Here is a 23,853-nt window from a genome sequence, read left to right as displayed (position 1 = left end):
CCCATTGAGCGAGGGCAGGGACCGAACCCACAACCTCATGGTTCCTAGTCAGATTCATTAACCGCTGTGCCACGACGGGAACTCCTGAAAGGGCTTTCTAATCTGGCTCCTGACCCCCTTTTCCAGCCTCCCCTGACATCCCATTTTGCCAGACTAAGTCACATTTGGTTCTCCCAAGACATACCTTCCTTCCGCGACTTTGTAAGTGGAATCCCATCTCTAACATGGCTTGTGTCTGCCTGTGAACACTGGCTCTTCCTCTAAGATTCTTCAGGAAAGCCCACCTGTACTGCAAGTATTTATAGGTGTATCATTTCCCCTAGATCAAGGGCTCACAAACCTGAGTGTACATCAGAACCACCTGGAGGGCTTGTCCACACAGATTGCTTGGCCCCAGCTGTAGCTGTAGCGTTTCTGATTCAGAGGGTCTGAAAGAATTTGCCTTTCTATCAGGTTCCCAGGTTATGCTGATGCTGCTGGTCTGGGGACCATGCTTTGAGAACCACTAGTCTAGAGTGAAAACTCATCAAGGACCAGGGTGACATAAGGTGCCGTGAAGTCTGGAAACATAGACAGTGTGTCTTGACTATGTATCGGGATGAAATGTCCATCATCCATCTATGGGGTGTTCGTGTCTGTTCCCAGACTTGGTGGCCACTCCATGTGCCAGGAGCAGCCGTGGCTACTCTAAGAGCTGAGTGCTTTACTACCGTTACAACTCATTCAGTCCTCGTAGCACCTTTATGAGGGAGGTACTTACTGTCAGCTCTGAGGGAGGAAGGGAAAAACTGAAACCTAGTCATGGCTTGTTCAGTGTTATGAAGCTTATAAAAAGCAGAGCTGGGACTCAGCCCCATGTCTGCCTGATTTCATGGGCTGGGGTCTTAGCATAATGCCGTAGTTGCCTCCAGCATCCTTGGTGCCTCCCTTGGACCTGAGGGTATCAATAAGCCCAGATGAAATGAGTGAGGGAGGGAGGGAGTGAATGAATGAGGCTGGTCCACTGTCCTTATTTTCACAGGTCCCTGAACAATCTATTTTCTACAAGGATGTATGACGTTTGGTTGGTGGGTTAGTTAGAAATGGAGGATGGATTCCCAAGAGGTAATGATCGGATATATAAATAGCTTGGAAAGCTGTTTTTTTTTTCTTCTTTTAGTGTGGTTGAGTCAAATTTCAATGAGCAAATAGTGATATTTGCCTAGGGTCAGACAAATATAATAATCATGTGATAATAAACCCTTTCCTTCATAGTGCCTGAGAGCTGATTCTCATGGTATCCATGACTGATATCATTGGTCAGATGTGCCTGCAGTTTTGAAAGTGTCATTTGCCAGGAAGTGTAGTGCTGGGAGAAGAGAAAAAACAATGGGTTAAAATGTAGGTAAAACCCGTTGCAAGCTGTATGCGTGTACCACATAAGTCCACGAGAGGGCACCAAAGCACACGACTCATCCCACTAAGGCTTTTCGAGGGTTTCCTTAGAGGTGACCCACGGATTCGCTCCTCAGACTGATAGAGTGGGTCCTCCTGGAGCTGATAGGGCCCTTTTGACCATCTTCTGCCACATCGCAACCACTTTGGGTCTGGTAGCCTTCTTTCTGATGCTTCAAGACCTGGCTGTGTGACACCCATCCCCGGTTTTCTCTGGCCCCTGACTCCTTCCCCTGCTAACGCAGCCAGCTGTGGAGCTTGCGAATTCTGTCTCCAGGAGTGCACCTTTCTTCAGTTGGCAAGGAGGGAGATAAGGCAGGGACACTTTCTGCAGAGCCACAGCCCTGATAACCTTTGTTCCCAGCCTGAGTCCCTGCTGCTCCTCCTTGACTGGTGCACTGCCCCCACGGGCCTTGCCAGCCTGGCCAGGCACCTCCTCCATCCCAGGGAGTCCCACCCAGCAGCTGGCACTTCCTTGTTCTGGTTGAACACTTCCTCCAGGAAGGGCCCAGGCTGGGCTCTCGCCACCTGTGCCTTCAGCCCAGTCTGTGTGGCTCAGCACTGCACCAGGGGCTGGCTCTGCCCCCAGGACTCAAAGGCTGGGCCACCATGAGTCATCAATACGGACCCCAACCTATGGGACCCCAGAGGAGGCCGGGTCCCAGAAGTACGGTGGAGCCTCAGGAGCTGTTCTGTTGTCTCCTGAGGGCAGACAGGACAAAGGCCAGGGATCCCAGGGCAGAAAATCTGCTAATGAGTGACTCCACTAGTTCTGCTCTCAGAAGGCAAATAACACGCCAGAACAGTAAAGAAAGAGATAGATGAGGAGAAAGGTGGTGAATGGAATGGGGCTCAGGGGAGAGATCACCCTATTTGCAGATGAGGAAAATTGAGGCTCGGCAGTTAGGTAGCTTGTTCAAAGTCCCTCATTTGGTGAGGGATGGAGCTAGGGTTCCAACTCGGGTAGGTCCTAGAGTTCCCATCATGACGTGGTGGAAATGAATCCGACTAGGAACGATGAGGTTGCGGGTTTGATCCCTGGACTCACTCAGTGCGTTAAGGATCCTGTATTATTGTGAGCTGTGGTGTAAGTTGCAGATGTGGCTCGGATCCTGCGTTGCTGTGGCTGTGGTGTGGGTCAGATCTGGTGTTGCTGTGGCTGTGGCCAGCACCTGTGGCTCTGATTCAGCCCCTAGCCTGGGAACCTCCATATGTCGCGGTGTGGCCCTAAAAAGCCAAAAACAAACAAACAAACAAAAACGAAAAACTCAGGTAGGTCCTGAAAGATCATTCATCACAGGGGCCTCCTTTTTCTTTTTTTTTTTTGTCTTTTTTTTTTTTGCCATTTCTTGGGCTGCTCCCGTGACATATGGAGGTTCCCAGGCTAGGGGTCTAATCAGAGCTGTAGCCGCCGGCCTACGCCAGAGCCACAGCAATGCGGGATCCGAGCCGCGTCTGCGACCTACACCACAGCTCACGGCAACGCCGGATCGTTAACCCACTGAGCAAGGGCAGGGATCGAACCTGCAACCTCATGGTTCCTAGTCGGATTCGTTAACCACTGTGCCACGACGGGAACTCCCGGGCCTCCTTTTTCTGCTCCCCAGTTGGTACCTTCTGGCAGAGAGAGACCCACGTGGATGTGGCCGGTTGAGGAAATGGGCTGTGCACATTTGAGGGGCAGTGATTCCACCAATTTCGGGGCCACTGTGACTATGTGGTGGGGGTGGCAGTGACACTTGAAAGGTAGAGAGGACCCGGCCGTGTTTAGAGACTGTGAATGGTGAGTTTTGGACTTTCTCCTCGGAGCGCTGGGTGTTATGGAGTCCAGAGCACTTTCTTTGGAATCTTCCTCCCTCACGCCTCCTCCTCACACCCTCCCCACCTGAGTCTTTCAGATAAGTCTCACTTCTCCTGGGTTAATTTTTTTTTTTTTTGGTATTTTTATGGCCACACCTGTGGCCTATGGAGGTTCCCAGACTAGGGGTCCAATCACAGCAACGCCAGATCTGAGCCACGTCTGTGACCTACACCACAGCTCACGGCAAGGCCGGATCCTTAACCCACGGTGCAAGGCCAGGGATCAAACCCACAACCTCATGGTTCCTAGTCGGATTCGTTTCTGCTGTACCACGAAGGGAACTCCGAGAATTTTGATTTGGCGAAAGGAGTCTATTTCCTTGGCTCACCTCCCCGCTCCTTGTGGGAACTCGGGGGCTCTCCTGCTGCGCTGTCTCCTCCATCTTAACGTGTGCTGAAAAAGAAACATCAGCAAATCAGTGCAATATTTGATTATCACTGTGAGATGAGCTTTGATCCAAACGTTCTCCACAGCAATGGACGTCATGGGTACCCCAGTGTTACTTCAGCAGCACTGTGGTACACACACAGAGACACACACTCCCAGAAGTGGAGGCCCTGCTCCCACAGCCATCCTCCCTTGGCCCCTCACATGCCCACAAGCCTCCCAGATCTCCCAGAAGCATCAACACTTCTGGCTCAGGCCTCTCCGAGGATCCGCGGGACACGTCTGCAGCCCCGTCTGCACCCTTTGCCCTCTGTCTGCCAGAGAGAAAGCCCTCCCAGCAGGCCCGTCTGTCTGCCTCCTGCCCTTTCCAGCTGTCTGAGGATTTTGGGGGATGGAGGCTGGGGTCCTTGTCCCTTTCCCCACCCTCTTTTCCCTCCTGGATACTGTCATCTTCAACCGCAAGCCTCCTTTGCTCCCCAAGGCCAGAGACACCCCTGCCCCGTTGCCCCGCATCTTTGGCTGGGAGTTGGCTCTCCCCCCACCTGTGCTGGGCAGCCTTGCCAAGTCCTAGAGAGCCAGGGCAGGTGGCTTGGATGGTGTTACCTGGCACTGGGCCTGCATCCAGGACTTCTCTGCCCCTTTAGCTGAGTGGCTCCTCATAGCTCCTCGTAGCATCTCAGCTGTGGCGGGGTGGGGGGAAACCTAGGGATCCCCCTCCCCACTACAGCTGCAGGCAGGTTGCATGCCTCTCCAGTCTGATCTCCAGCTCCAGCCTGGCCTGCTCTAGGGTGGGAAAGACGGTCCTTCTAGCAGCTTTCTCTGGGGTGTGGATCAGATCCCCTTGACACCTCCCTGTCACAGACCGGCTCCTTCTGGATCCTGGGAGGCAGTCTGCGCTCCTGCCCCTTCCATAGTAGATCCCTTTTAAAGATAAGGCCTTCAGTTGGTCAAAATAATGCTTATACTCAGATCACATTAAAAGAGACCTACAGAGGGGAGTTCCCGTCAGTGGTTGACGAATCTGACTAGGATCCATGAGGTTGTGGGTTCGATCCTTGGCCTCGCTCATTGGGTTAAGGATCTGGTGTTGCTGTGAGCTGTGGGGTAGGTCTCAGACGAGGCTCGGATCCCACATTGCTGTGGCTGTGGTGTAGGCTGGCAGCTACAGCTCCGATTCGACCCCTAGCCTGGGAACCTCCATGTGCTACAGGTGCAGCCCTAGAAAAGACAAAAATAAAATAAAATAGACCTACAGAGAAGGTAAAAAATTCTATTTAGGAGTTCCCGTCGTGGCGCAGTGGTTAACGAATCCGACTAGGAACCATGAGGTTGCGGGTTCGGTCCCTGCCCTTGCTCAGTGGGTTAACGATCCGGCGTTGCCGTGAGCTGTGGTGTAGGTTGCAGACGAGGCTCGGATCCCGCGTTGCTGTGGCTTTGGCGTAGGCCGGTGGCTACAGCTCCGATTCAACCCCTAGCCTGGGAACCTCCATGTGCCTCGGCAGCGGCCCAAGAAATAGCAACAACAACAACAACAACAACAACAACAACAACAAAAAGACAAAAAAAAATTCTATTTAAGTGAAAAGAGGCTCTTTTTTTTTTTTTTTTTTTTTAACTTTTTAGGGCCACATCCGTAGCATATGGAGATTCCCAGGCTAGGGGTGGAATTGGAGCTACAACTGCCGGCTACACCACAGCCACAGCAATGCAGGATCTGAGACACATCTGTGACCTACCTCTCAGCAAATGGCAATGCCGGTTCCTTAACCCACTGAGCGAGGCCAGGGATTGAACCCGAAACCTCATAGTTCCTAGTCAGATTTGTTTCCGCTGTGCCGCAACGGGAACTCTGAGGCTTATTTTTTTTTTTGTCTTTTTTTTTGTTGTTGTTGTTGTTGCTATTTCTTGGGCCGCTGCCGCGGCACATGGAGATTCCCAGGCTAGGGGTTGAATCGGAGCTGTAGCCGCCGGCCTACGCCAGAGCCACAGCAACTCGGGATCCGAGCCTCATCTGCAACCTACACCACAGCTCATGGCAACGCCGGATCGTTAACCCACTGAGCAAGGGCAGGGACCGAACCCGCAACCTCATGGTTCCTAGTCGGATTCGTTAACCACTGCGCCACGACGGGAACTCCTGAGGCTTATTTTTAAAAATCAAGTTCGTTTAAATAAACCTTCGGGAAAGCTGTCATAATCATGTGGGTGGGTACTGGCAGCTGCCCTTCATCCAGCCCCTTCTTACTGAAATATTTCTATATTCGGAAGTGACTCCAGGAATTCATCTGGGGTCTCCAGTTTCTGGGTCAGGGGCAGGTGGGGCTGAAATCCTGGGAGCCTACCTGGAAGTTCATGTGGCAATAATCCATTTTCTTTCCATCTTCTGACCCTGGTCATGAGACTCAGTGTTTCTACTGAATTTACTTATTATCACAGATAATCTTTTTCCAGCAGTCACAAACTGAAACTGAGGCGGAGAGAGAAACTGAAGCAGAGAGAGACAGAGGCAGAGACAGAGGGAGAGCTCTCTGAATGGCATGGGCCTTTCTATAACAGAAGCAAGGCTGAATTTTGGAGTTCCTGTTGTGGCTCAAACAGGTTAAAAACCTGACATTGTCTCTATGAGGATGCAGGTTCGATCCTCGGCTTTGCTCAGTGAGTTAAGGATCTGCTGTTGCTGCAAATGCTGCGTAGGGCAGCAGCTGCAGCTCAAGTTCAACCCCCTAGTCCAGGAAACTCCATATGCCACAGGTGCAGCCATAAAAAGAAAAAGAAAAAAAAAGAAAGAAAGAAAGAAAGAAATAGGGCTAAAATCCTATTGTCTGAAGCCCTCCTTTTTGCCTCTGACCCTTAGGAATACAAAATACAGGTGTCCCCAGCTCAGCTAGCATCCTTGCCCAAGGTCATTGGAGACCAGTTCGGGCTAAGGACTTAGAAGGTCCTGGCATTTTGCAGTGGGCTCCAACCAGCTCCAAGCGTTATTTCTTTAAATTCACTGTGTGGGCTGGGGGCATGTGAAGGCACTGGGGCTGCAGTCCAGCCCTTCTTGGCATCCAGAGACACGTCCATCTCTTGGGTGGACAGCCGCAGAGGCAAAAGGCCACCAAAGGGAGGCCTGGTGAGGCCCCAGGTCCCAGACCCCCTGGGATGCTTCTGCATTCTGGTGGGAAGTCTGCAGAATGCAGCTTACACAGACGGTGGCCCAGATCCCCTTTGGGGGGCAGCCTCGCCGCAGCGGTGGAAGGCCAGCAAGACTGCCCTGAGGTACTCTGTTCTCGCCCAGGCAGGCAGCATGGGTGGTTAACAGCTTGTCGCTGGTGTAGATGGAGTTAAGCCTTTCCGGGGACTATTTACTCCTGATCCTAAGTGACAGCTTGGGGAGGGCGAATCACGTGGCCCTGAAATCCCCTCGGGAGCCTATGGAGCATGCCCAGCTGCCTCTGCCTGGGAAAGATGCTGGATCCTGCAGTCACCACAACAGCATCCTCTCTCCACGCCAGGGACCTGCCAGCCGGAGAGATGACTGATTAGACCAGATCAGATCCCCAGCCCTGCTTTTCAGAGGGGGCCCCCAGGGGTGGGGAGGAGGACCCCGGCTGGCCTGAGCTGGGGGGAGGGGGGCCTGGGAGCTCCGAGAGTGATAGCTTTTCAGCGAGGGGCTCACACCTCCAAAGCCGGTGAGTCTGTTTTGATGCATCATAGAGATGAGGTGGGAGGAGGAAGGTTGGGCTCTGGTCAGGGCTGGCAGCCGCCCGCCGCGTGAATCTGGGCTGCTGGCACTGCGGTGCCACTGCCTTCCCCATCCCTCTTTCTTGGCAGCGGTACTTAGGGATCATGGATGCTGAGAATGCTAATTATAGCCCTCTCTGTGCCCCTACCCCCACCTCCAGAATCCCCAAGAAGGGCTAACGTTGTCTGAATTTATTACATTTGCCTTACATCTCCTGAGGGAAGCCGGCTCTGGGGCTGCCAGCTTCCTGGGGTCCAGCTGGGGCCCCCAACCTGCCTAGAGCAAAGAAGCCAACCCCGCCCTGCCTCTAATCTTGCCGGGAGGTGGAGGCATGAGTTTAAGCCCTTGTGGGAAGGCGCTCTGGAGGGGGTGGGCCTGGGGGTCCGACTCAGGTCAGCCCAAGGGACCCACCTCCCACCGTGTGGGAGAGGTCAGGGTGTGTCTGGGTCGGAGGTTGGGGCCCAGGGCGTCTGAGGGTCTTGGATTCCTAGGGGGCGTCTGATCTCTGGGGTCTCAGATTTCGTGGGGAGCGCCTGAGGGAGCAGGAGCTGGTTATGTGGGCAGAGGGGGCGTGGGGGGATGGGTGTGCGGTGGTGGGGCCAGCCTGCAGCTAGCAGAGCCTTGGGCTTATTGTGTGAAGTTCTGGGCAAAGGTTGGGGAGGTGGCAGAGGGAGTGAGGGGAGGTGGGGGGGTGGGTTAGACAGGAAGGGCGGAGGGAGAAGGTGAGCAGGCAAGATAGGGGGCTGGAGCCTGGGAGGGCCAGAGCCTGAGAGCTGAGAAGGTGGGGCCAGCCCTAGGGCACAGGGCAGGGAGGAGCTGAGCTGCAGGGGGGAGGTGGTAGGAGGAGGATGAGCTCAGTGTCAAGTCAAAGAGGGTCACAGCCTTCAGGGCCTGGCAGTTCTTCCTCCATCCCTACAGGTCCCTGCCCTCGGTCTGGCTTCCCCTGAGGGTCTCTTGCCCATGAGGGTGAGAGCCCTGGTTGGCCCATCTCTGCCCGAGCCTACTGTCCAGATGGCTACGGGGACATGGCAGGCACCTGCCGGACAGATCCCCCAAATCCTGGCTCCCGGGCCCCTCTGGAGGAGCACGGGGCTGGAGGGGTTCTGGGGGCTCCCACCTCCTAGTTCCCTCTTAGCTGGAGCAGGAGACCAGGAGATCCCGCTGGTGGAGGAACGGCAGGAGGGGGCCCCACGGAGGCCCAGCAGCCGAGGCTAGAGCCATCTCCAGGTGGGGTGGGGAGGGTTGGGGGGTGAGGCTGGCACTGCCTCGGGCCCTGCCGTACGGAAAACAAGGGCTCTCTGTGTCCTCACCAGGGCGCAGAGCGCTGGGCTGCAGATATGAATTATTAAAAGTCCTTGGCTTTCCAATCAGCGGCGAGGTGCTAAATGTGTTCACACGGCTGTGTAATTAATCCTGGTGGCGGCTGCAAAGGCTCGAGACAATGGGGACCTTTTTTTTTTTTTTTTTGCCTGGTTCGACTTCTTTTCCTTCTTCCCAGGAAGGTGATGGTGCAGGACACAGTCCACAGATAATTCCTTTTAACGTGTCTGCCTGGATTATTGAGCTGGATTCTTCCTGCTCTGTGTAAATGAAGTAATTACCGAGGAAGTCAGTGAGCAGGAGGCGGTGGCAGTGGCCTGGGGCTCAGGGGTGGGGACCCGTAGAGCCCAGGGCCTGGGATGGGGAGAAGCTGAGCCGAGGGGGAGGTGGGGGTGGGGGGGCGTGGTGTCCGCACCCCATCAGCTGTCGTCTCTCTGAGCCCCGTCCCTGGAGGAGGAAGGTTATGGCGTTGGGAGAGCTGTCTGCGCGGCAGGGGCTCCCGCCGTTGCAGTGGGTCCTGGTTTTGAGGTTTTGTGGGGTGGCCTGAGCACTGAACTGAGGCAGTCTGGATGTCAGTGCATTAGTGAGATGACTTTGGAAGGCCGGTCTCCAACCAGTTTAAAAAACCCAAAGCTTTAGAGAGGAGGGAACACACTTTGGGAAGCATTTAGAATAGATGGTGAGCAGAGAGGAAGTGCTCAGAGTAGGCTCAGTGGGATCCTTTCCTTGGCAATTGCTCAGTCCACGTGGGCTCCTGCTCTGCACCCTCACCCCCAGACACCCCCAGAGACCATCTAGTTCCACCTCCCTCCAAGCCCAGACCAGCCCTCTGCAGCCTGCCTGAGGGGAGTACCAGTCTTGTCTGGATAATTCCAGCGTCGGGGAGCTCATTACCTCACCAGGCAGCCTGCTTCAAAGTTAGAACATTCTTCTGCATTGAATCAAAATCTGCCCACTTCCAAGTTCCGCCTTTTGGTTTCGATTCTTTGAAGCAGCACAGAGCAAGTCAGCTCTTTCCCACAGTGATAAAGATGGTTTTCTTCATATTAAAATCGTGTGTAAAAGTGTGGACATAATACATTTTGTGTAACCCTATTTGTATTGGACATTCAGTGGTTACTCTTATTTTCCTTTTATAAATAACATGACATGATCATTTTTGTGCATAAGGCTTTTTCTGTATTTTGGATTATTTCTTTAGGTTAAATCCCAAGACATAGAACTGATGTCAGGGAGGGTATATATTTTAAAAATTACTATTCTGTGCGCATAAAAGTAATACATAGTCATTAAAAATGAAGAAAAACACATGTAGAAAAGATTAAAATTGTATGTAATTCTCTCAGAGATTTAGTATATAATTTTAACATTTCGGTGTGTATATGTTTTTATGAATTAATGTGCAGGTATATAACTATATTTATTATCAAAATCCACATGTATACTGTTAAAATTTTGGACCAAATATATATTTTTGTCACTTAAATAAAAAGCATTTTTCCAGGAGTTCCCTTGTGGTGCAGTGGGTTAAGGATCAGTGTTGTCAGGCCAGCAGCAACTGTGGCTCAGGTTTGATCCCTGGCCTGGGAACATACTCATGCTGCGGGCATGGCCAAAAAAAAAAGAAAAAAAGCATTTTCTCGTGCATTAAATATTCTTTTACAACATCATTTTTAAGTGATTGCCTAGTATTTCATTATATACTGATTCTTTGTTTACTTGGCCCCTACATTAAACGACATTTCCAACTTTTTCGCTTTTGTAAACAATTCGTGAATGTATAAATATCTGAACCTTTACACATATCAATAATTTTTTTTCCTCTTGGGTTACATTTCTAGAAATGGAATTTCTACCTTTTTAAATATTTTGACATATTTTGCCAATTTCCTTGCTGGAAAGTACTAATTTACATTCCCAGCAGCTGTGTATAAGAATGCATTTTGTTGCAAAAGCATCATCATTGATTATTAACTTTTCTCATTGTTTTAATCCAATTGTTTGATTAGCAGTGATATTTAAATTTTATTTAAGTGTTTTTCTTTTCTTTTTTAGGCCATGCCTGTGGCATATGGACATTCCCAGGTTAGGGGTCCAATTGGAGTTGTAGCTACCAGCCTACCCCACAGCCAGATCTGAGGCACATCTGTGACCTAAGCTACAGCTCTCTGCTATGCTGGATCCTTAACCCACTGAACAAGGCTGGGATCGAACCCACAACCTCATGGATTCTAGTTGGTTCATTTCCGCTGAGTCACAACAGGAATTCCTTAAAGTGGTTTTAAAGTTCGAAGCTTCTATCTGTTGTTATTTGTCTGAGTCTTCAGCTTTTCTTAAAAGATAATTTAGTGCATTTGTCAAGATAGCAGTTATAGGGCCAAACTCAGGTTTAATCTGGGCTCTGCTCCTTACCAGGGATGTGAGCTTGACCTGTGACTTAATCTGTGCCTCAATTTCTCCACCTGTAGTTGTTGTTTTGTTTGTCTTTTTGCCTTTTCTAGGGCTGCACCCATGGCATATGGAGGTTTCCAGGCTAGGGGTCTAATCAGAGCTGTTGCTGCCAGCCTACGCCAGAGCCACGGCAACACCAGATCCGAGCCGGGTCTGCGACCTACCCCACAGCTCACGGCAATGCCGGATCCTTAACCCACTGAGCGAGGCCAGGGATCAAACCTGCAACCTCATGTTTCCTAGTCGGATTCGTTAACCACTGAGCGACGACGGGAACTCCTCTCCACCTGTAAAATGAAGTCTGTTTTACAGACTTCTTGTAAAGATGAATGAGGTCACGTATGCAAAGGACATAGAATCGTGCTGAGCAGAGTAAGTAATTATTATTATCTTACTGTGCTTAGTTTGCCACAGATACCTGAAGCCAGGATCATGATTTCCCTCCCCTCAAATCCCCAAACTCTCCTTGTTTGAGCCTAGATGCCTCTGGGGACCCCCACTCGCTTCCTCAAGCTCTGCCAGCACCTCTGGCCAGGTTTGGTGTCACCAGAACAAAGCATAGTGAGGCAGCCATCCCTCCACACCCAGGATAATCCCCTGGAATGTCACACTTCTGGAGGCTTCTTCTGGCAGGTGCCTGTACAAGGGACTTTGGCTCCTCCAGTGTCTTCTGGCTAACAGGACACTCCACTGAAGTCCCCTTCTCCAGCCACCCAGTCCCACTGCCCAGCTCCTCACACACTACCCTGCACACATCCTTTCTTTTTTTCTTTTTTGTATTTTTGTTTCTTTAGGGCCATACTCTTCACACATGGAGGTTCCCAGTCTAGGGGTCAAATTGGAGCTGTAGCTGCTGGCCTACACCAGAGCCACAGCCATGCGGAATCCAAGCCGAGTCTGCGACCTACACCACAGTCACAGCCACACAGGATCCTTAACCCACTGAGTGAGGCTAGAGATCAAACCTGTGTCTTCAAGGATGCTATTCGGATTCGTTAACCGCTGAGCCACGACGGGAACTCGCATACATCCTTTCTTGATTCCTTCCTGTCAAACCTACCCAGACTGTTCCCTGTTCCTTCAAGGCCTCTTTGCACTTTCCAAAGTAGCACTAGCTCATCTGATAAACTAACTTGGTCCCCATGTTAATAAGAGAGAGTTGGTGCACTGCCTGCCGAGGGGTAGAGAGAATGCCCATCTGGAGTTTGAAGACATGGATTCGAATCCTGGTCCAAATTAGTGGCTATATGATTTGTAGCAAGTTGCTCAGTCTCTCTGAGCTTTCGTTTCCTGCTCTGAAAAATGGAGTTAGTATCACTACCTGCTTACCCAGTTGATAGCTGGCTTGAGTAATACATATGAAAGTGATTTGTAAACTGCAAATAATTACACAAATGTCTGTGATTAGTAGAAACGGGTATTTGGGGAATTCCCATCGTGGCTCAGCAGAAATGAATCCGACTAGGATCCATGAGGACGCAGGTTTGATTCCCTGGCCTTGCTCAGTGGGTTAAGGATCTGGTGTGGCCATGAGCTGTGGTGTAGGTCACAGACTCTGCTCGGATCCTGTGTTGCTGTGGCTATGGCGTAGGCCAGCGGCTACAGATTCAATTCAGCCCCTAGCCTGGGAACCTCCATATGCTGAGAGTGAGGCCCTAAAAAAAAAAAAAAAGACCAAAAAATAAAAAAAAAGAAACAAGTGTTTGAACAACGTATATCAGAAGGCAATGCTTTAACCCCAGGTCAGATAGGTGCTTACATGACTTAGTAGGAAATATGTTTAGGGCAGATGGTATTCATGGCAACCATCAAATCCTCCCAGTCACTTAGTCTCTGTGAAGAGTCTGTCCTTATTCGTGTGAATTCAGGAAGTAGGGCTGGGCAGGTCAACAGTGACCTAATAAACATGGATGGCTTCGAAGGTTTGCTCCTGCAGGGTGTGGGACCCCCTCCATGGGGGAGGTGAGGTTCCTCCCTCCCTCTGACACCCCCACGCCATCCCAGTCTGGCTCATCATTACCTGAGAACCTGAGTCTATAATTGCAGGTGCCAATTTGCTTTTCATTAGCCTGATGCTTTGCAATTAGCTTGTTAAATTCGACTTGGCCTCTGTGCTGGTGAGTTCATTTTTTTTTTCTGATTTTGCTTGGTTCCTGGGTCCTCATGAGCCTCAATGCACTATCCAGAGACCTCAGGTCAGACTGCTTGCCTTGCCTGAGATGGTGGCTGCTTAACTGGGGAATTGAAGAGGTTATAGCAGAGAAGGAAAACTGGCCTTTGGTGAGGTGGATGGTGAGGTGGGAGTGTCCTGATGGAGGCGTAGTGAGATTTGTTCCTTCGCATCCAATGCTTCTCCTCAGTTTCCTCATCTGAGCCTCAGTTTCCTCATCTCTAAAATGGGAGTGCTAATTCCTGCCCTGCCTACATGGCTGAGGTTCAAATGAGTTGATGTAGGAAGTGGGTGTGACTATGAAGCAGTGCAGCATGAAAATGCTTTATCACATCAAATATGAAAGTTCTTTAGCATTAGACATATGGTTCTAGTGTCCCTGGCCATCAGTTTGTGGACCCCTGGACCTTATCAGTGACTTCCCATGCTGTCCCATAATTCCTGATTCCATTGTCCTCTTCTTCTGTTCACTCTCTCCCAAACCATGGGTGATTTGAAGGCATTAGCACATAGCAGGTGCTCAATAAATGTTGAGTGGATATAGGAGGACTTGGGCAGAAGGGAGCTTGTCCCAAGGAGTGGGCACAAAAAACAGTCATGAGAAAGCCTCTGATGGCAATGGCGGGGACATTTATTTCCTGTTCTCCTCAGCCATGTCCCCAGCTCCACTGGGGTTGGGTTGCTTCAAGGCAAGAGATAGTCTTAGCTGTTTTTGTCTTTGCAATGTTTTGCACAGAGCTAGGCACATAGCATTTGTTTGATAGATGCTTTTGGACTGAGTGAATGAATGAGTCCATTGGGGTAGAGAGCGTGGAATTGAGAGGCAGATGAGCAGGACTTGGGATTCTGGCCCCACCACTTTCTTTTGGCAAACATTTCCTGTCTGCTCATTGTTGTGCCAGGCAATACGTCGCAAAAATGAATCAATCTTTCTTCCTTTCTTTCTTTTTCTTCCTCCCTCCCTTCCTTCCTCCCTCCCTTCCTTCCTTCCTTCCTTCCTTCCTTCCTTCCTTCCTTCCTTCCTCTCTCTCTCTCTTTCTTTCGTCTTTTTGGGGCTGCACCTGCTGTATGGACGTTCCCAGGCTAGGGGTTGAATCAGAGCTGCAGCTGCCGGCCTGTGCCACAGCCACAGCAACACCAGATGCCAGCCACGTCTGTGACCTACACCACAGCTCATGGCAATGCTGGATCCTTAACCCACAGATCGAGGCCAAGGATCGAACCCGCAACCCCATGGATATGAATACGGTTCATTACCGCTAAGCCACAATGGGAACTCCCACGAAAATGAATTTTTAAATTCATAGTCTCGTAAGGGAGCAGACCTTGAGTAAATGGTTGTCCTGTATATGATAGAGACATATTTTGTGGCCAAGAGAGAGAGCAGTGGTCTCAACGGGGAGAGTCAGGAAAGGATTCCCAAGGAAAGGCCTTCAACTGGGGAAGTTTCTTAACTTCCTTGGGTCTCAGTTTCCTAAGCTGTTGTGTGAGGAGACAAAAGTCTCCTTCACTGAGGTCAGGATGGGATGAAATAAAATAATGTGAATAAAACATCTGGCACTGAATAATCTTTTAATAAATGTTAAAAATGTTTCTTGGGAGTTCCCGTCATGGCGCAGGGGAAATGAATCCGACTAGGAACCATGAGGTTGCGGGTTCGATCCCTGGACTCGATCTGTGGGTTAAGGATCCAGTCTTGCCGTGAGTTGTGGTGTAGGCTTGGATCTGGCATTGCTGTGGCTGTGGTGTAGGCCAGCAGCTACAGCTCCGATTCGACCCCTAGCCTGGGAACCTCCATATTCCGCAGGTGCGGCCCTAAAAGGGCAAAAGACAAAACAAAAACAAAAACAAAATGAAACAATAATGTTTCTTAAAGCCAGGCTGAGTACTTGGTAGGTACCGGAGGGCCAGTGCCAGGAGCTCAAGGAATTTCAGAAGCTGATTCCTACAACTTCATTTTAGCTCTGTTAGTTAATACCTGTGTGACCTTGAACAGGTTTCTTAATTTCTCCGAGTCTCAGTTGCTGTGTCTACAAAGTGGGGAAAACAAGTTTGTTTTTGGATCAACAGAGAGACTTCAGGGAAGGTACCTAGAACATGCATAGCATGTAGTAAGTTCTAGAAAAACGTAGCTCTTCCTTGTTATTATTACCAATGCATTGCATGGAGAGACTACGTCTGCGTGCAGACACACACATGGTGCCTGCATGCAGACTCCCAGAAATGTTCAGATAGGGAGGAGCCTAAGGGGGAGCCCCGGGGCGGAGTGGGGGCGGGTAGGCCGGGTGACAGCCAGTGGCTGCTTATTCTAAGAAACCTTCCTCACTGTGAGGTGATCAGAATTCTGTTGAATAAGTTGGAGGTTACCAGGCTTGAGTGACAGAATTGGGGAGGTTGGCTGTGGCTCTTTCCCCCAGCTGGAGGAACCGGCCTCATGGGAAACTAAGAGGTAGCCCCCTGGCAGCAGGAACTTAATTCCATCAGGCACGTAGGGCCCCAGCCTGGCCTGGTCCTGCCGGCCACATCCCAGTGGCTCTGTCGCCCGGCTGGTCCCCTGACCTTCCTAAGCAAGGCAGCCTGGCGGCCATGCTGGGTTGCCGTGGTAACTGGCAGCCTCCCAGCTGGGTTGCCCTGGTAACCAGTTAGCTGGTATTGGGGGAGGGGGATGGTGAGCTGGGGGGAATCAGCCTCAAAAGAGACAGAGAAGGACAAGGGTGGGACCAAGAGGAAGACAAATCCCAGACGTCCCCAGCATAGCCCTCTCCTCTCTCCCTCGTGGGACTGGGAAAGCCAGAGAAAGGCAGGTAGGAGAGGATGTTGTGCTCTTTCCTACCCCGTGTGTGTTTTGTGGTGTGAGTCATCTTGGGCAATGCAGGACGTTTGGAAGCTTGGATAGGGCAGTGCAGGAGCTCTCCTGGGCCGCGACAAAGGCAACGCGGTCCAGGGAGGGAGCCATGGACTCCTCGCCACACCTACATCTCCATCCTGATTGCCCCACTTTTGACAACACGACCTCTTTGAATTTCAGTTTCCTCATCTGTAAAACAGAGGTGCGAACACAGACCTCCAGGGACATTGTTTGGGACAGTGCCTGGCACTGTTAATGGGGGTTCCCTCCCCACCTTCTACATTGATTTTTCTATTTGGTGGGTGCTTTCCAGCCCATGAACAGCTTATAGCAGAGGCCCACCCTGGTCCCGGCCCAGCGTGGTCGGGGGAGGGTTGGAATTCTTGAGAACCCAGAGATAACAGCTCTGGCCTCCAGGAGCTGACCGCCCCAACCTGCTGAGGGCAGGAAGCAAGTTTATATAGGTGGGAATATCTGCAAGAAAGTTTTCGAAGTAGGACCTAGTTGAATTTTTCGACTGCCATCATCACTGGGTTGTGATGAAAAATGAAATGCATTTTTCATCACAACCCAGCAGACGTGTTTGTGATACCTCACTGTGTGTGCTGCATGCTTTGGGTGGAGTCTAGTCTGGTCTATTTTGTTTTAAAAAAGATATCTTGGGAGTTCCCCTCGTGTCTCAGTGGTTAACGAATCCGACTAGGAACCATGAGGTTGTGGGTTCGATCCCTGGCCTTGCTCAGTGGGTTAAGGATCCGGCTTTGCCGTGAACTGTGGTGTAGGTTGCAGACACGGCTCGGATCCCAAGTTGCTGTGGACCCCTAGCCTGAGAATCTCCATATGCCGCAGGAGTGGCCCAAGAAATGGCAAAAAGACAGAAAATAATAATAATAATAATAAGAAGAAGATATCTTGGTCCTTCCGCTTGATTTCATACCCTCTGTGGGTCACTCACTGCCTTTGGTTTGAGAAACGATGGGGGAGAATCCTAACTAAAACCCTCAGGGGTGTAGGGAACTCAGGCTCCTCCTGCCTTCCACGCATGAGGTTATCAGGTTGGATCCTCATAGTCGCAAACCCGTGAGGTAACTGAGGCTCAGAGGTCTCATGATGGCCCAGGGTCACAGAGCCTGCCAGGAGGGTCCATGCTGCTTAGGTTCGCAGTACAGCCTTATGTGTGCTGAATCTGTCCCCCGTTTTCATTCTTGCTGCAAGAGGAATTGGCAGATTCTTCTTACAGACAGAGAAATTGGGCTCGAAGATCGAAAATGAGGGCCTGGAGCTAAGCCGGGAAACTTGGTCCCTCTCTCTGCTGTTGCAGCGACTGGGGAGGCCAAGGATGCTGTGAAAGATGGGGCTGAGCCTGGAGTGAGTTGGGTGCTTCCTCTGTGGGGGCTGCACTGAAGCTCGCTCCCCATGAGCTTACCTGGGCACCGAGCGTGTTTCAGGGTCCTGGGGGCTGCCTACATACCCTAGGCTCCTGGGAGATTTTCTGATAGGAAAGCCTTAAGCTGGGTCTAGGAGAAGCCAGTTTTTGTTTGTTTGTTTGTTTAGGGCTGCACCCATGACATATGGAAGTTCTCAGGCTCGGGGTTGAATCAGAGCTGCAGCTGCCAGCCACAGCCACAGCAATGCCAGATCCAAGCTGTGTCTGTGACTACAACCACAGCTGACAGCAACGCTGGACCCTTAACCCACTGATCGAACTCAGGGATCGAACCTGCATCCTCATGGACACTAGTTGGGTTTGTTACCTCTGAGCCACAACAGGAACTCAGAAGACAGTTTTTAATTGACTCTAGTGACACAGCGCAGATAATGGTCAGCAGGAAACCGGCCAGGTAGGGTCTTGACCACAGAGTAGGCTCAGCTGCAGGAGTGCTCAGTACTGGGTGGGGCAGCTGAGGTGGGAGGGCTGGACCCCAGGAAGCACGCCTGGCGGAAGGCTGGCCCTGTGTGACAGATATAAGATCAGACCCAGAGTGAGAATCAGAGTGTGGAGGAGTTCACAGCGTTAGGTCCAGTTTTGAACCGTGTTGTGAGAATGTGCCTGTTTGTCTATCCCTCAGGCCCTTTCCTCCTACCCTGGGGCTCAGCAGAGAGGTCGTAGCCCTTCCCTTGTGGACTTTGCTCTTTGCAAACAGAGGAGCCAGGCGCTCTCGGAGGAGGTACCTCCCTTCCTTTTGGGTGTGTTCCCTTCACAGTGTCTACATGACCCCTCCTGCACAGGCTACCCACCTGCCTGGCCTTGAAGGGAGGCCTGGGGAGCAGCGGGTGGGGCTGAGCCCTGGGAGGAGAGGGCCGGCTTCAAGGTCCCCCAGGCCTCTTGCTAACTGACTAACTGATGTGAGGAGCATCCAGGACCCCAACCCCTTGGGCTGGGGCGGTGGGTGGGTGACTAGGAATTCTGCTGAGGCTCCAGTGGGGGTGTGTTTTTGTCTGAGGCTGGGTGAATAGAGGCGGGGAGGGTTTCCAATAAGGGGAATCAGTGCCTTAGGAATCATACAAGGGATTGTGCTCAGTGCTTGGAGATTAACTGACTCGCATGGGAGCTGGATGAACGTCTGTCTTGCTGGGACCAGTTATCTCTGCACCCATGTATTCTCTCTGTGCCCAGTATGCTCTATACTGCCTTCCTTCAGCTTGTTCAGGGTGACTTGATCACCACTTTTTACTTATGAAGAATCTGTATTTCTTTCTTTTTTTTTCTTTTTTAAGGCTGTACATGTGGCATATGGAAGTTCCCAGGCTAGGGGTCAAATCGGAGCTACAGCTGCCACCTACGCCACAGCCACAGCAACGCGGGACCCTTAACCCACTGAGGGAGGCCAGGAATTGAACCCACATGGTCATGATTACTAGTCAGGTTCATAACCCACTAACCCACAATGGGAACTCAGAATCTGTATTTCTGTGATGATGGGCCACTCATCCAAAATCATGTTGAGGTGGGAAAGAATCAGAATTAAGATTTAGGAATGTTCCCAAGTTTGAAGGCATGCCTATTAGCCAGTGAAATCGTAGAGACGGTGGGGGGGCTCGAATGTGATTGTTTATCTGCCTCCATTTTGTCGTGACACCCCCAATAGTCACGGCTCACTGTTTGCCTCTCAGGGCTGCCCCTCTGGCCTCTCCCTAGGTGCCCAGACCCTGTGTCTTGGGAGAGGCAGGTGATAAAGGCTGCCTTCTCTGGAGGAGTGAGGGTGTGTGCACCTGTTCCTTGCATGTTTTTGTGCCTGTAGGAAGGGGCCGTCAGCTGCTCTTGGTCTAATCAGGGGGGACCCTTCAGACCATGTGGGAGGAAAGTCACAGAGACGAAGAGGTGAAGGCTTGGAGGCTGAGCTGAGCTGCAAGGGGAATCAGGGACCGTATGCTGTGCCGGTCCTTACAGCTCCCTCGGCCCACATAGTGCTGGAGGAGCAGATTATCTGGCCAGGCAGCAGCTCCTCCTGGAGCCATAGCCTCCTTTGGAACCTCTGGCCTTCTCTGAATCCAGAAACCAATGTCCTCATTTAAACCAGCTTAACCCTCTGGTGGCAGCTGGCAGGGCAGGCTGAACTCATTCTAGTCTTTCCCTTGTATTCCACTCCCAGACTTTTTCATTCTTCCCCAACATCCCCGTCATGGTAGTCACGTCCTTCTGTGTGTGTGTGTGTGTGTGTGTGTGTGTGTAGGTAAGTGTGGAGAGAGATGGGGGAAGTCCATGAGCTACTTTCCCCAGTGCCTCTGATCCCGCTGTTAAGGTCAAGTGATTCAGCACAGAAAGGAGGGTTTGTGTGGCAGACCTGCCTCAGGGGCAGGGAGCAGAGCATGGGGTGAAAGAGGAGGGGACAGGAGGGGTCCTGGGTTGATCCTGCTGTCCTGTTCTGGGCTGTCCTTGTCAAATCAGCCACGTCCACCAGCTAGGACTTGTGCTGTGGGGGAGGCTGTACCTATGGCAGGATGCACATGGGTCCTGAGGGGGACAAAGATGGAGACCCCCACAGACCTGCCTCACCTTGGCAGATCCCAGATGTGAAAGGAAGAAGAGTGAGAAACCGAGGCCTCTGGTGAGGTGGCGATGGGGAGATGGAGAGGGTTCTCAGGGGAGGGAGTCATTGAAGGGGGTGGGGAGACCTTGGGGTCTGAGAAAGGAAGCCTGGGTGGGTATGGACAGGGCCAGCCTCATATACTTTTTGATGGGCTGCGCCTGTAGCTGTTCTGGAGACAGAGTGGCAGAGCGACTTAGAGACTGTCTAACCCCCAGAAAGGACTTTCTTTCCTTCTTTCTTCCTTCCTTTCTTTTTTTTTCTTTTTTTTTTGGCCATACCCATAGCATATGGAAGCTCCTGGGCCATGGAGTGAATCCACACCACCTCTGTGACCTATGCCACAGCTGCAGCAATGTTGAAACCTTAACCCACAGTGCCACAGTGGGAACTCCAGAAAGACCTTTCTTGAATCTAAACAGAGAGCACCCCAATTGGGCCCCTAGCACCTTCTAGATCTGCTGTTGCACCCAAGGCATATAGAAGTTCCTGGGCTAGGGGTCAAAATAGAGCTGTAGCTGCCAGCCTATGCCAAGCCACAGCAATGTGGTTGCAGATCCAAGTGGCATCTGCGACCTTTGCCACAACTTGTGCCCATGCTGGATCCTTAACCCACTGAGCAAGGCCAGAGATCGAACCTGCACCCTTATGGATACTAGTTGGATTTTTAACCTGCTGAGCCACAATGGGAACGCCACAGTTATATATATATATATATTTTTTTTTGTCTTTTTGCTATTTCTTTGGGCCACTCCCGCGGCATATGGAGGTTCCCAGGCTAGGGGTTGAATTGGAGCTGTAGCCACTGGCCTACGCCAGAGCCACAGCAATGCGGGATCCGAGCCACGTCTGCAACCTACACCACAGCTCACGGCAATGCCGGATCGTTAACCCACTGAGCAAGGGCAGGGACCGAACCCGCAACCTCATGGTTCCTAGTCGGATTCGTCAACCACTGCGCCACGATGGGAACTCCCAAAGTTATATTTTTATTTTTATTTATTTATTTATTTATTTGTCTTTTGTCTTTTTTTGTTGTTGTTGTTGCTATTTCTTGGGCCGCTCCCGCGTCATATGGGGGTTCCCAGGCTAGGGGTTGAATCGGAGCTGTAGCCACTGGCCTACGCCAGAGCCACAGCAATGCGGGATCCGAGACACGTCTGCAACCTACACCACAGCTCACGGCAACGCCGGATCGTTAACCCACTGAGCAAGGGCAGGGACCGAACCCGCAACCTCATGGTTCCTAGTCGGATTCGTTAACCACTGTGCCACGACGGGAACTCCCTAAAGTTCTATTTTTAAAAGTGTCCCATCATTGGCTAAAATGGTCAGTTGGAAATAGAAGTTGCTCTGATATATTTTCTCTCGCATGTGTCTTTCTGATCAATTTGTATCTCCCCATGGTAATTAGCACAGTGCCTTGAAATAGTTGGCTTGATACCTCCCTTCCCTGGCATTATGCTTGGGACAGGGCAGCACATGGAAGAGAGTAAGCTGTGAAGCTGCTCTCAGCCCAAATATTTTATGGGCTGAGATTTCAGATGGTTTCTCCACCTTCTGGTTCAGAGCCAGTCATTGGCTGAAGGATTTGCAGGGTGGAGTTGGGTCGCATTTTGTCCATCCTTCTCTGCCTTTCTTCTTGGAGATGTGGCTTTATCACTCACTTCCAGGGTACTCAGATAATGTGCTGGCTGGCCCACAGCATAATCCGGGTTAGGAAACACTGAACCTCTTTCATACTTTTTATGATGACTCTCGCTATTTTTAATAGCTTTGAGAAGGAGTGAACTATTTTCAGCCGGTTTAGAGGAGTTTATCACTCCCACAAGAACCTCATGAGATAACAGGTCAGGGGAAGGAGGTGTCAGCAGAAGCTCATTTGCATATTTCCCACAATCCTTCCTTTGGCTCAGTTTACAGGCGTCCTGGGCAAGTTGTAGTCTGGGTGTAGCTGTCACTTTCCCTCCATCACATACATCAGAATCTGTGGGCAAGTCTGGGCTACATGTAGCTCATTATAAATGCTGGGCTTGGATGTCAGAGCTGTTTTTCAGCGGGAGAGACCAAGACACGAGAGGGACCTAGAGTCTCAGTGTTGGAAACAACCTTTCATTTGGTCCAATTTTCTTTCCCCATAGCGTCCCCTTTTCCAGCACCCCCAGATCAGCCAACACCATGTGAACCCCCAGTGGTTCAGAGCACTGCTCTGTGATGCAGCTTTTTCCATTGCTGGACAGCCTCAACTCAAACGTTGAACTCAAACGTTTCTTCTCCTACCTTCCACCCTTTGGTTCTAGTGCAGCATCCTGGCCATCCTGACATCCTTTTCTGAGCTGACTGGTTTGTCATCATTTCAAGAGTCAGACCAGTGTTAAGAGACAATATGACACAGTGGGGGAAAACCTAGACTCCAGGGTTCATCTGCCTGACTTTGCACCTGGCTTCACTCTCGTTGGCTGTGTGATCTTGGTTGTAGTCCTTCACCTCTTTGAGCCTCAATTCATCCATCTGTAAAATGTGGGTAATGATGGTACTTACCTCATAGGGTTGTTGACAGGACCAAGGGAATGAACACATGTAAAAGGCTTATCGCAGGGTGGGGTCTGGCAACTGCAAACCATGCTGTGCATGATATAGCTTTTTATCCCCTCTTAAAATAAGCTGTCTAAAAATGAACAGTATTCCAGATGTGGTCTGTTCAGTGGGACTCCAATGGCCTTTGCTCGACCATCTTTCTGTTAAGTCAGACTGAGTTTGCAAATCACTGGTGTTTAAATTGTGCTCATTGTGCTGGAATCCTCAGGTAGTTTCCCCGTGGGCAGCTATGAGGTTTAGATCTCCCTTCTTCTACATAAAAGGTGTGAGCTGCTATAGAGGGAAGGTCAGTGTCCAGGGGAGCCCAGAGCGTCCCTTCACATTGGTTCCAAACCCCCACGAACCCTCACGGATGCAGTCTGGTTACTCTACATGTGGTGTTCTATTTGGAGAATCCCTTGACCCACACTGGCCTGAAAAAAAATCCCCACCCCTGTGGGTCTTTTCTCTCTCGGTGGGTCTCTTTCACTCTTCTCTGCTCATCTGATGCACTTGCTGATCAAGTGAGCTGAGCATGTACTATTGGAACCTTCCTAACCTCCAAATGCAGCTCCTCCACTTCTCAGAGTTCCCAGGCTACAGGGGAAGGGACTCAGATGCCCCAAACATATTCAGAGTACCTGGTTGCACAGGTAAACCTTTGAGAGCTTCTAAATCCTTGCTGCTTATGGGCTGGCAGCATCTACGTCACCTGGGAGCTTGTTAGAAATACAGAATCTTAGACCTCAGGCCTGACCTACAGAATTCGAATCTGAATTTAACAAGATCCCCTAGGAGATTTGTATGCACATTAAAATTTGAGAGGTACCGGAGTTCCCATCGTGACTCAGCGGTTAATGAATCTGACTAGCATCCCTGAAGACGCAGGTTCAATCCCTGGCCTCACTCAGTGGGTTAAGGATCTGGCATTGCCCGAGCTGTGGTGTAGGTAGCAGACATGGTTCAACTCGGATCCAGCATTGCTGTGGCTGTGGTGTAGGCCAGCAGCTATAGCTCTGATTCGATCTCTAGCCTGGGAACCTCCAT

At 50.9% G+C, this 23,853-nt stretch overlaps 1 protein-coding gene across 2 annotated transcripts in view; it reads left to right on the top strand.

The window, feature by feature from the left end:
- Positions 1 to 23,853, top strand: part of PLEKHA6 (pleckstrin homology domain containing A6) — a 155,907-nt gene that overhangs the window by 8,697 nt on the left and 123,357 nt on the right. Inside the window, exon 1 of one of the 2 annotated variants that reach the window (XM_047752091.1) lies at positions 7,315 to 7,359. The exons of the other annotated variant lie outside the window; for it this stretch is intronic. The gene's annotated coding sequence lies outside the window, so the exon portion shown is untranslated. Of the gene's footprint in view, positions 1 to 7,314; positions 7,360 to 23,853 lie in introns of those variants that run through there. 2 annotated transcript variants of the gene reach the window in all.

This window comes from Phacochoerus africanus, chromosome 11 (assembly GCF_016906955.1).
Source record: "Phacochoerus africanus isolate WHEZ1 chromosome 11, ROS_Pafr_v1, whole genome shotgun sequence".
Classification (NCBI taxonomy): domain Eukaryota; kingdom Metazoa; phylum Chordata; class Mammalia; order Artiodactyla; family Suidae; genus Phacochoerus; species Phacochoerus africanus.
The sequence above is the reverse complement of the archived record's forward strand: the minus strand, read 5'-3'. Positions and strand labels throughout refer to the sequence as shown.